Source organism: Zootoca vivipara, chromosome 17 (genome assembly GCF_963506605.1).
Source record: "Zootoca vivipara chromosome 17, rZooViv1.1, whole genome shotgun sequence".
In the NCBI taxonomy this organism is placed as follows: domain Eukaryota; kingdom Metazoa; phylum Chordata; class Lepidosauria; order Squamata; family Lacertidae; genus Zootoca; species Zootoca vivipara.
In genome coordinates, this window is record NC_083292.1 from 16,585,689 (window position 1) to 16,598,385 (window position 12,697).

The 12,697-nt window shown below is 49.2% G+C and overlaps 1 protein-coding gene across 3 annotated transcripts in view; it reads left to right on the plus strand.

Moving 5' to 3' along the window:
• The first annotated feature begins 3,612 nt into the window (after positions 1–3,612).
• The window catches only part of AIFM3 (apoptosis inducing factor mitochondria associated 3), a 55,005-nt gene continuing 45,920 nt past the window's right edge, over positions 3,613–12,697 (plus strand). For 2 of the 3 annotated variants that reach the window (XM_060269413.1, XM_060269415.1), the window contains exon 1: positions 3,614–4,083. The gene's annotated coding sequence lies outside the window, so the exon portion shown is untranslated. Of the gene's footprint in view, positions 4,084–12,697 lie in introns of all 3 variants that reach the window. The other variant, XM_060269414.1, reaches the window with a different exon arrangement.

Consider the following 12,697-nt stretch of genomic DNA (forward strand, 5'->3'; position numbering starts at 1 on the left):
GGGTTCAAATCCCTGTTCAGCCGTGAAGCTCACTGGGTGACCTTGTGGGCCAGTCACTGCCTCTCAGCCTAACCTACCTCTCAGGGGTGTTAAATAAAATATGGGGGAGGGCACATAATTGCCCTGCACCACATAATCGATCACAAGACTCTGCGAGGACACACCATTTGAATGGCAATGCCCATCAACTTTGGTGGGTTCGGCCCTCTCAAATATTTTATCGAGGGGCAGCTGAAGAAGGGACCTCGGCCCCTAGGAGTCAGCTCCTGTGCTGCCTCACAGGGAGGTTGGGAGAATGAAATGCAACCAGGGTGGAATGGGGGAAGGCAGAGAACTGTGTACGCTCATCAGAGGAAAGAGGGGAGATAAAGATGGAATGAAAAATCAGCTCATTAAAAATATAGGAGAGACACTGGCCTTGGAGGGTGCCAATGTTTGCGTGGGGTGTCTGAGAGAGCCATGACACACCACTTTGGGTATCCCAGATGCACTGGCTGGAGGCAACCCAGAGGGCATTTTTGGGTACATCAAAGACAAATCAGCAAGGGATCAGAAGCACAGCTTTGGGGACTGGCTCTCTTTTATATATACATACGTATATATATAATTTTTGGGGGGACCCAGGTGGCGCTGTGGGTTAAACCACAGAGTCTAGGGCTTGCTGATCAGAAGGTCGGCGGCTCGAAGCCCTGCAACGGGGTGAGCTCCCGTTGCTCGGTCCCAGCTCCTGCCCACCTAGGAGTTCGAAAGCACATCAAAGTGCAAGTAGATAAATAGGGACCGCTCCGGCGGGAAGGTAAACAGCATTTCCGTGCACTGCTCTGGTTCGCCAGAAGCAGCTTTGTCATGCTGGCCACATGACCCGGAAGCTGTCTATGGACAAATGCTGGCTCCCTCGGCCTATAGAGCGAGATGAGCGCCACAACCCCAGAGTCGGACACGACTGGACCTGATGGTCAGGGGCCCCTTTAGCTTTATATATAATTTTAATCAAATTTTCTGTTTTACAATTTCAAATACTCATTTTACATCCTTAAGATATCCATGACTTCCCTTCTTCTCTCTCCATGGTTCATTTTACACACAGTATCTTAAATCCCTACATATTTTACAAAAACTATACCAATCAATATTCCATTATTGCATCCATCAAAACATATTTACACTGTTGAATTTATCTTAATGCTGCCAGCGTTTTCAGCTGTACACAATTATTTTCCGCATATTCAATAAACGTTTTCCAATCTTCTTTAAACGTGTGTTCCCTTGAGGAAGAAAAGGAGAATGTTAGAGGCTTTTATACTCCTTAGGGTAGTGATAAAGCGGGATATCAAATCCAAACTCCTCCTCCTCCTCCTCCTCCTCTTCTCTTATTCTATATGTTAAGTCTGCACATTGTGCATATTCGGTCAACTTAAGTTGCCATTCTTCTTTGGTTGGGACCTCACTTGTTTTCCATTTCTGGGCTAAAGGACTGGCTCTGTTTATTTAGGGGTGCTCTAAGCCTGAGGAAGGGACGCGGGTGGCGCTGTGGGTTAAACCACTGAGCCTAGGGCTTGCCGATCAGAAGGTCGGCGGTTCGAATCCCCGCGGCGGGGTGAGCTCCCGTTGCTCAGTCCCAGCTCCTGCCAACCTAGCAGTTTGAAAGCACGTCAAAGTGCAAGTAGATAAATAGGAACCGCTACAGCGGGAAGGTAAACAGCGTTTCCGTGTGCTGCTCTGGTTCGTCAAAAGCGGCTTTGTCATGCTGGCCACATGACCTGGAAGCTGTACGCCGGCTCCCTCGGCCAATAACGCGAGATGAGTGCCACAACCCCAGAGTCGGTCACGACTGGACCTAATGGTCAGGGGGTCCCTTTACTTTTACCTAAGCCTGAGGAAGAAGCCATAGCTACCGTAAGTGACAGAAGAGCTGCTTCGCATGCAGAAGGTCTCAGGTTCAACCCCAAGCAGCATCTCTATGTAGGGATGGGAGAGGGAGGATCCCTCTATAAAATCCCGGAGAGCTGCTGTCAGTGTAGACAGTGCTAAGCTGGATGGACGAATGATCAGACTCAGTATAAGGCAGCTTCCCATTTAATTCAGCTCTGGGTTTTTTCTTAATTTATTTTAGGGGAAGGGCTGTAGCAGTACAGACAATACTTAAGTTCAATGGACCAGTGGTCTGATTCAGCCTGGGATAGGTTCCTATTTAAATCAGCACTTTATAAGAACATAGGAAGAGCCTGCTGGGTCAGGCCATTGACCCAACTAGTCCAGCATCCTGTTCTCACAGTGGCCAACCAGATGCCTGTGGGAAACTGGCAAGCAGGATTCGAGCACAAGAGCCCCCTCTCCTTCCAGCAAGTGGTATTCAGAAGTGTCGCTGTCTCCCACTGGGGTGTGGCAGAGCCTGGCATTCATGGCTAGTAGCCATCGACAGCCCTCCCCTCCATGAATTTGTCTTTTAAAGCCATCTAGGTTGGTGGCCTCGGTCCAGTATACCTGGACGGTATACTGCCTCCTGTGGGAGAGAGTTCCATAGTTCAGAACTATGAGGACTGGAGTCTTGGTTTATCTTTAAGAAAAGGACCACTGTTCTATAACAGACTGCCTACTCTGCATGGAGAAGGTCTCAGGTTCAATCCCTGCCATTTCCAGGTTGTGGCGGACCTACATTTTGGGGGGCCCTGAAGCTTAAACTGTCATGGGGGCCCCCTTCGCAACCAGCAATGACGTCTGGGTAGCTGCTGTTATGTTCTTCAATGGGGTTCTTCCACAACAGACCACCCCACCTTTGCAACATCTGTGCTACCATAGGAAACAACTCCTAGGGTCCAAGGTCCCTTCCTCCCTCCCATAAAATATTTGAGGGCCCCGGGGCCCCCAATTTGATGGGCATTGCCATCAAATGGTGTGCCGTGTCTTGTGATTACCTGAGCTTACCTGGAGCTTACCTGAGCCTCAAGTTGGCACCCTTTTGTGCTACTGACTCGCAGATTTTGGGATTGCTGAAATACACACACACACACACACACACACACAGAAAATCAATGTGAGTTGTGCGACTCAAGTTGAGTCTACTAGACCCATTCCTCCCCCCCCCCACAAAAGAAAATGTTTAGGGGTACTCTCATTTTCCTACTCAAATTGAAATAACGCCCCCTCAATGAGGCCAAACTTAGGTTCACAAAATGTTTAGGGGTATGCGTACCCCTGTGTCCGCCCCCCCGAAAAAAGCACTGAGTAGACCCCAAAAATTTAAGCCGTGTGGACTCAAGTTGCTTCGGGGGGGGGGGTCCTCTGGGATCGGGGCGCTGAAGCTTAAGATTCATTAGTTTCATAGTAAAACTGCCTCCGTCTCCAGGAGACTCCCGAAATCACCGGACCAGTCAGCACAGACTATTGAGCCCAATGGACCAGTGTTGTGACTCAGGCAGCTTCTTGTGGCCTTATGTAACCTCTTGCCTCTCTCTCTCTCTCTCTCTCTCTCTCTCTCTCTCTCTCTCTCTCTCTCTCTCTCTCTCTCTCTCTCTCTCTGCCCTGTGTTCCTCTTACGAGCAGGGCTTTTACTCTTCCTTGCCAAGCACCAGGAGATGCTCCCTCGTTCTCTGCCTGTCCCGCTGCAGCGGTGAAGCGGTTAAGTCACAGAGAGCACTCCTGGGTCCGCTTCTGACCCTGGAGCCTAGGGCTCTCTTCTCAGCCACCGCCAGGGGGGCTCTGAGCTGTCAACAGCCTGCCTTCTCTCTCTCTCTCTCTCTCTCTCTGCCTGCAGGTGCCTTGGAAGTTTCATGCAAGACCCGGAGTCTCCCTCCGTCTTTCCCCAGCCTGAAGTTTTTTGGGGCTGCAGATGAGCAGCAGCTGCTGGCGCCGGAAGGAAGCCTTGCGGGACTCCGGCCAAGTTGGCACCCCCTTGGCCCATTTGGATCAATACTGCAGGGCTGGAGGGAGGGAGGGCGAGGGGGGGGGGAGAGAGGAAACCCGGCCTCCCTCTCTGCAAAGACCCAGAAGTCCAGGCAGGAGCGATAGCAGCCTCTTCCACAGAGCCTCCATCCTGCAGCTGATGCCCAGTTCCTTGCACGCCTCACTGCTCTTCCTGCCCAGGTAAGGCGAAACCCTCCCAGCTGGAGGAAACAGGCAGGCAATTAACCGGGCAGGTGGGAAACCAAGAGGCTTTTCCTTTGCAAACCTAACAACCCCCCGCACCCCGGGTTCTTGGTGTGTGTGTGTGTATGGGGGGGGTGTGGAATCTAAGGAAATGATTTACAGTCTTTCTTTTTGGAAATCTCAGCTAAAACACAGCTTCAGTGGTGCATACGATGAGAGATGCCTTGATTGAAATATTCCGCTGCTGGGGGGAGGAATAATCCAGCCTCTCTCTCTGTGCGCTCCAAAAAAGCTGCAGTGGTTCTCCCCCCCCCCGCTGTTGTTTGAGCTCAAAACCTCCCCTGTGCTGCAAACAGCTGTGCTGCAACAAGGACAACATTTAAATTGCTTCTTCCACCCCCCGCCACTTTTTTTTTCTTTTTCTTTTTCTCCTCTTGCTCTCTGCTTTCCCTGTGACTGACTCTGACCCGTCCGCTTCCAGCCGGGTAATAAACAGGATCCGTCGAAAGGATCTCTCTCGCCTGCGGTTCATGATGGTTACCGCTCCTGCGTGAATCATCCTTGGTGTGTCACGAAGTAGGAAGTACGGTACACAGGAAAGCTGCCTTGTACGGACTCAGAGCGCTGGTCTATCTAGCTCAGTATTGTCTACACTGACTGGCAGCAGCTCCCCAGGGTTTCGGGGGGTGGGGGTCATTACCTGGAGGTGCTGTCGGGGGTTGAACGAGAGACATTTTGCATACAAATCAGATACTCCTCCATTGAGCTACAGCCCTTCCCGTAATGCATACATGCATAGGAACCTGCTTTGTACTGAGTCAGAGCAGGGATCCTTCAAGCTCAGTGTTGTCTGCACTAACTGGCAGCAGCTCTCCAGGGTTTCAGGCATCCCTACCTGGGGATGCTTCTAGGGATGGAAACTTGTTCCTTCTGCTTGCAAGGCAGATGCTCTACCAAGGAGCTACAGCCCTTTCCTTAAAAACAAATCAAGATTCTAGTCCTTATGATCCCTTTTTTAAAAAAGAGCTGAATTAAATAGGAAGCTGCCTTATACCTTATGAGGCAGACTATTGGTCCATCTGGGTTCAGTACTGTTTACTCTGTCTGGCAGTGGCTCTCTAGGGTTAAAGGCAAGAGACCCTGCCCCGGAGATGCCATTGGGGATAGGACCTGGGACCTTCTGCATGCCAAGCAGGTGCTCTGTAAAGTCTTTCCCCAGAAAAAAAGAGTCAGGAAGGGAAAAGTGAGTTAAAAACTCTTCTTTTTCTCCTGCCCGCCTTCATCATAATCAATTATTATTTTGATTACTGTTAATAATAATAATAATAATAATAATAATAATAATAATTTAAAAGCCCACCCCACGGAATTGTATTCTTAAACATCTATGCATCAGCCCAAAATACATGACCTGATTTTAGAAAGATCTGAGCATTCCTTGACTCAATGATGCCTCTGGGTTTGCCAGACTTTAGGAGGGCTGTGTGTGTGTGTGTGTGTGTGTGTGTGTGTAGATTCTGGCTGAGTATTGAAAGGACTCATGGATTTGTTTGCTGGGGATCCCAGCACTCCACAAATAACACCTCTTTTCTTGCTTCAACCTCAAATATGCTTCCATTACCAGAGGATAAGCCTGATGTTTTAATGTGCAAATGATGTTTTGGCTAGTGATAGGGGTGAAACTAGATTTAGTTTGCTTTTTGGAGGTAAAGCTTTTAATTATTGTTCCATTTTACAACAGATATAAAACTGAGAGAAAGTTTAGTTTGTACCTAAGTCACACTTTCTGAAACACAGCAATCCTTTGAAATGTGCACATCTCTGAATCCTGCAATTGGTGTGTATAAAAAGGCATATACTACAGTAGATTAAAATCTATATCTATCTATCCAACTATCTATCATCTTCTATCTATCTATCTATCTATCTATCTATCTATCTATCTATCTATCTTCTATCAATCTGACTGTCTATCACTTATCAGTGAAATTAACATACAAAAATGCATTTTTGTATCTGGAAAAATTGCTTGCAAAAATTTGCATATTAGTCAAAACTGCAAACGAGGTACCACATTTGCCCTAATGGCCCAGCTTCTACTGTCCTGTAGGTTGAACTTATGTGATGCTAGAATGGGCCTACTGCAAGCAACCCAGGAGGAGGAGAGGCAGGGAGCACTTTGGAAAAAGTGACTGAGGGTAACCCAGAATCCTAGAAGAATTGGGAGGAAGCTCAAAGATCATTTAGTCTTTGCCAATGAAGGAAGCTCACTTTGATGGTATCCCTGATATAGGACCTTCCATTATCTGCTTAATAGCTAATAATAATAATAATAATAATAATAATAATAATAATAATAGTGGAGTGTCCACCACTTTCTGAAATCATCTGTCCCCCTGAAGAACATCTTGTATGGCCCAGTAGTTTTGGAGTATGTTTTTATGTTTTGGAGTATGTTGCCAGCAATGCTGAGGTGTGGCAGAAGATGTTTTCCTGCATCGATAATGGACCGGATGAGAGACAACATACTGCAGCTCAATCCAGATAAGACCGAGGAAGGAACTGTTAGATGGTGGTTCCCTAGACCAGAGTTTTTCAACTTTTTTTTAGTCCGCAGCTCCCTTGTCCAACTTCATTCTTTCTGCGGCACCCCTGTGGGGCTGAGGCGCCCAGTTATGTCACCCCTCACCTGCAGAGCTGGCAGCCTCTCACCCTTTTTTGAACACCCTCCCTCAGCCTCCTCTCCTCTCCCCTCTCCTTGGCAGTCCTCCGGGCAGCTGCTGCCACCACCCCTGGTCTCTGAGCTGCCCCCCCCAAAAAGAGAAGTGCCTCCCAGAGACATCATTTGCCTGTGGAGCTTATAGCCAGGGCTGCTGCAACAAACAGCTGTGCAAGCTTTTGGGAGGCTGAGACGTGAGAGGGCACCAGAGGAGGGAGAGAAGGAAAGAGGGCCAGAGGCCAGTGTTGCCCGCAGCACCCCTGACCACCATTCAAGGCACCCCAGGGTGCCACGGCACACTGGTGGAAAACCACTGCCCCAAATCATATGGATGGGAGGCTGCCTGCTCTTGATGGGGTTAGAGGCCCCCTGAAGGAACAGGCACGTAGCTTGGGGCTGTTTCTGGATCCACTGCTGTCACTTGAGGTTCAGGTGGCCTCGGTGGTGCCTTCCATCAGCTTTGGCTGGTGGCCCAGCTGTGCCCCTACCTGAACAGGGATATCCTAACTTATGTTGTCTATGCTTTGATAACCTCTAGGTTAGATTACTGCAATGCGTTATATATGGGGCTGCCTCTGAAGATGGTTCGGAAGCTCCAGCTGGTGCAGAATTCAGTGCCAGGTTGCTCATTGGGGCAAGACGGTTTGAGTATATTACACCGATCCTGGCCTGACTGCCATGGCTGCCAATTAGCTTCCGGGCCCAGTTCAACGTGCTGGTTTTGACCTAGGGAGACTTCAACGCCTCAGGACTGCCATACCTCAAGGACCACCTCTCCCCTTATGAACCAACCTGGACCCTGCAGTCATCTTCTGAGGTGCTTCTTTGTATGCCTCTTCCGTGAGAGGTCCGGAGGGTGGCAACATGAGAACGGGCCTTTTCTGTGGTGGCTCCCCATTTGTGGAATCCTCTCCCCAGGAAGCCTTTGTTACATATCTTTAGATGTCAGGCAAAAACATTTGTCTTCTCCTAGGCCTTTGGCTAATTAAACAATCTATGGCCCCCACCTGGGACCCAGGTGGCGCTGTGGGTTAAACCACTGAGCCTAGGGCTTGCTGATCAGAAGGTCAGCAGTTCGAATCCCTGCGACGGGGTGAGCTCCCGTTGCTGGGTCCCAGCTCCTGCCAACCTAGCAGTTCGAAAGCATGTCAAAATGCAAGTAGATAAATAGGAACCGCTACAGCGGGAAGGTAAACGGCGTTTCCGTGTGCTGCTCTGGTTCGCCAGAAGCGGCTTTGTCATGCTGGCCACATGACCTGGAAGCTATACGCCGGCTCCCTCGGCCAATAATGCGAGATGAGTGCGCAACCCCAGAGTCGGTCACGACTGGACCTAATGGTCAGGGGTCCCTTTACCTTTACCTTTACGGCCTTTTAAACTGTGTGTGTGGAATACTGTTTTTGTTTATTATGCATGTGTGAGGGTGCCAGCTTGAATCGAATATTTGGTGGGGGGGGGCAGGTAAGCCCTGCCCCACATAATCAACCACAAAATGCGGTTGCACACACACCATTTAAATGGCAATGCCCATCAACTTTGGGGGAGCCCAGCTGCCTCAAATATTCTATTGGGGAGGGGGCAAAGACACCTTGGCCACAGGAGTTGGCTCCTTATGTGTATGTTTGTGTTTTTAGATTGTAAACTGCCCTGTGATAGTTGGATGAAGGGTGCTATAGGAATTTAAATAATAATCATGTGCTATAATTGTGGTGGTCAGTCCCACGCTAGACTTCAGAGGGCCCACATTGCCTCTGCCACCACTCAAAATAGCAGCAACTCGTGCTGAGCTGCACTAGGCAGCCTCCCTGAGAGCAGTGAATGCTTCCGAGTCCCTGTGTGGAAAGAGATGGCCTAGAGGCCCTGACGGATTGCCCACCTCTGGAGGATCCCAGCAGAAAGGAGGTGGTCTCCCCAGGCTAGTGACTCATGCAGGAGGACTCCTCCTTGCCAGTCACAACCTCTGGGGTCTGCGACTGCTTTGGAGCTCACAGGAGGAGCCTTTAATTATTCAGCTTCTTTCAGCACATGATATATTCTCTCCAAGTGCACCGTTAGGGTATCACGAAGGCAAGCAGGATTTATTTTCTCTTAATTGAGAAAAGCAGCGTTAAAAATGACAACGTGTTAAGCCAAAGTCAAGGTAAGAGGCCTGAGGGGGATCTAACAAGGCTTCGAAAATGTTTTCAAACATAGAGGGGTTTATATATATATATATATATATATATATATATATATATTTAAAAATACGAAACGTCTCTGACTGAAATCCAATGTTTTGAAAAGGATGCTCCATGTGAAATGGGCGCCTGATGTAGAATCATAGAATTGTAGAGTTGGAAGGGACCCCCAAGGGTCGTCTAGTCCAACCCCCTGCAATGCAGGAATCTCAGCTAAAGCATCCATGACAGATGGCCATCTAACCTCTGCTTAAAAACCTCCAATGAAGGTGAGTCTACAACAAGCATAGGCAAACTCTGGCCCTCCAGATGTTTGGGACTACAATTTCCATCATCTCTGGCTAACAGGACTAGTGGTCAGGGATGATGGGCATTGTAGTCCCAAACATCTGGAGGGCCGGAGTTTGCCTATGCCTGGAGAAACTCCCGAGGGAGACCGTTCCACTGTCGAACAGCTCTGTCAGAAAGTTTTTCCTGATGTTTAGTCGGAATCTCCTTTCTTGTAACTTGAAGTCATTGGTTTGAGTCCTACCCTCCAGAGCAGGAGAAAACAAGCTTGCTCTACCTTCCATGTCAGGGGTGCCGACGTGGGCCCCAGGTTATGGGTCATGATGTTGTGCGCCCCACAGCCTCAGAACCTGACTTCTGGTGGCACCAGAAGTCAGGTTCCGAGGTTTTCGCAAGGCCTCGGGCAGCATCTCTGAGGTCTCATGAGGCCTTGGATTTGACTTCTGGCACGTGGGGGGCCCTGCGGCAGAGCCGTCTCTAAGCCCGGGTCCGGTGGCGCGGGGTGCTAGGGCACCAGTGGCGCCACTGCGCCCACTGAGATGCGCGTTGGAGGCCGCCCCAGGCGCGCCTCTCAGCTGTTCAGCGGCTTCAGGCCGCTCTCCGGTGGTGCGCGGGCCTGGGGCCACCTCCGCCACGCGCAAGGGCGTCGCAACAGGGGACGGGCAGCGCCCCCTGGCCCAGGGCCAGCCCTACGGCCAGGCTGGGTTGCGCAGGGCTCCGGACCTCCAGGCGGCAGCTGCGCTGTGCGCAGCGCCCGCCCGCCACACTGGGAAACAGGGTGGGGGCACCGGAGGGATCCGTCGCACCACGGCGCCATGGCGCCAGGTATGCTTAAGACGGCCCTGCCCTGCGGTGTGGGTGCTGAGCACCCATAACAAAACATTTGTGGGTGCTTGGGCTCCCAGGGCCCCCTATAGTTGGCGCCCCTGTTCCATGTGACAGCCCTTGAGATATTTGAAGACGTTTATCGTATCTCCTCTCAGCCTCTTCTTTTCCAGGCTAAACATACCCAACTCCCTCCGCTGTTCCTCATAAAGCTTGGCTTCCAGACCCTTGATCAACTTGGCCGCCCTCATCTGCACATGTTGCAGCTTGTCAACATCCTTCCTAAATTGTGGTGCCCAGAATTGGATACAGTAATTCAGGTGTGGTCTGACCAAGGCAGCATGTGTTCCTTTAACGGTGGGATTTTGCTTTCTGAATGGAGTGAGGCAGCAGCAGCAGCAGCAGCTGGTGAGCAAAATGTAAGAAGACAGAAAGAGCCCGCTCAATCCGGCCACTGGACTGTCCAAGCTCGTGTCCTCTTCTCACAGTGTCTGACCAGATGCCCCAGAAGGAAACCCGCAAGCAGGACCCAAGCACAAGAGCACTCTCTGCTCCTGTGGTTGCCGGCAACTGGTATTCAGAAGCGTTGCTGCCACCAACTGTGTGGGCAGAGCACGGCCATTGTTGCTAGTAGCATCTGACAGTCCAAGAGAAGGGAAGAGAACGAGGCAGTGTCCTTTTTTTCCTGGTGGGGCTGCCTCAGGACAGTGTAAGAGAGGTCAGAGCACCGCAAGCCAAAGACGCTTGGAGAGAGAGATTGTATACAAGTGTTTATGCACCAATGCTAAGAGCCTCTGAGGAAAGATGGCTGAATTGGAGCGCTTGGTCTTAGCAGATGGCATTGATAGGTAACAGAAAACTGGTGGGACAGAAAGTACACAGTTGTCTCTGGAGATAAACTCTATAAGAAGGACAGAGAAGGCTGTCCTGGAGGTAGTGTCTCTCTGTACATCAAAGACAACATTTGAAATCCCCAAAGGGGTGCACCCCTACAAAGAATTGTTGTGGGTGGTGATACTAGGCCCCAATAGTAATTTAGTGCTGAGGATGTCCTATCGTTGCCTCCCCCCCCCCCCCGATCAAAACACTCAGGGAGATCTTGAGACGAAGATGGAAACCAAGGAAGCCCCCAAAAGAGAAGGAGGTGTTATAGCAATGGGTGACTTCAACCAGTGGCATAGCATGGGTTGCCAGTGCCCAGGGCTGCATGGAGGGGGGTGGGAGCGTGAGAAGGAGGAAACGGACGGAATATGCATGTGCAATCCGCTGCCTAACAGCGTCCGTGTCACCCAGGAGATCGCAACCACAGAGATAAGAAGAGAAGAGTCGCTCCGTTCTCTGGAGAGGTCGGTTCCTGGTTCTCTTTTTTTGTGTAATAATTTTTATTGAGATTTTACCATTTTTTAAACATCAAAATATCATAACATATAACAAAAATACCATTCCCCAATTTCCCCCTTCCCTCCACTTCCTCTTCTGGTTTTTTGGCATATTATCTTTCCCTGCTTATTGGTTATTTCTTATTCTCTAATGTTTTTCAACGTAATTATTCTTTTTCTCTTATCATTTTAACATCCTCATTCTATTTTCTACATTTATTTTATTAATTGCAAGTGTTTAATCAAACCCTGCAAGTGAGCCCATTTCTTTACATTGATTCTGTAAATATAACATGAATGGTTCCCATTTTTTCCTAAAGTCTCTATTCTCCTTGTCTCAAAGTCTTTCCGTTAGTTTTGCCATTTCAGCATATTCCATCAATTTTCCTTGCCATACTTCTTTGGTTGGTATTTCAACACTTTCCCATATTTGTGCTAGCAATATTCTAGCCGCAGTTGTAGTGTACATGAAAAGCCTTTTCTTCTCTTTTGGTAAATCTTGACCTGAAATGCTTAGCAGAAAAGCTTCTGGACTTTTCACAAAGGTTATCTTAAACATTTTTTTCAGTTCGTTATAAATCATTTCCCAATACCTTTTGATCAATTTACAATTCTACCACATACGAAAGAACGTACCCTCTTTTGCCTTACATTTCCAATGCTTATTGGAGCCTGTTTTAAACATTTGTGCCATCTTTTCCTGGTTCTCACGGAGAAGCCGTTTTCAAAGGAGCCCAGCAACGGAAGCGCATAGCTGTGTTGAAGCAGCACCGGGTGTTGAAATTTTGCACCTCCTAACAATTTTGCACCCGGGGCAATTGCCGCCCCCCCCCCCTGGCACTCTATGCCACTGACTTCAACTATCTTCACATAGACTGGCTAAATATGTGTTCCAGTCACAACAAAGAGGCAAGATTTCTTGATACCCTTAATGGTGTCACTTAGAACAGTTGATGTTTGAACTGAACAGAGAGGCCTTGGTCCTTCTGGGCAGATGGTGCCTGTTTAGCTTTGGCTGCTAGCCTGTGACCTTGGATTTCACGGCTCCTTAGATAAGTGCACCGTAACACTCTGCACTTGTGGAAAGCCCTTCAGCTATGATTCCTGCATCACAGAGGGTTGGACTAGATGACCCCTTTGGGTCCCTTCCGACCCTACAGTTCTTTGGTAGGATGCTTGGAGAGGATTTTACTCAGAGCTTTCTTTCAAAATACCCCCCACCT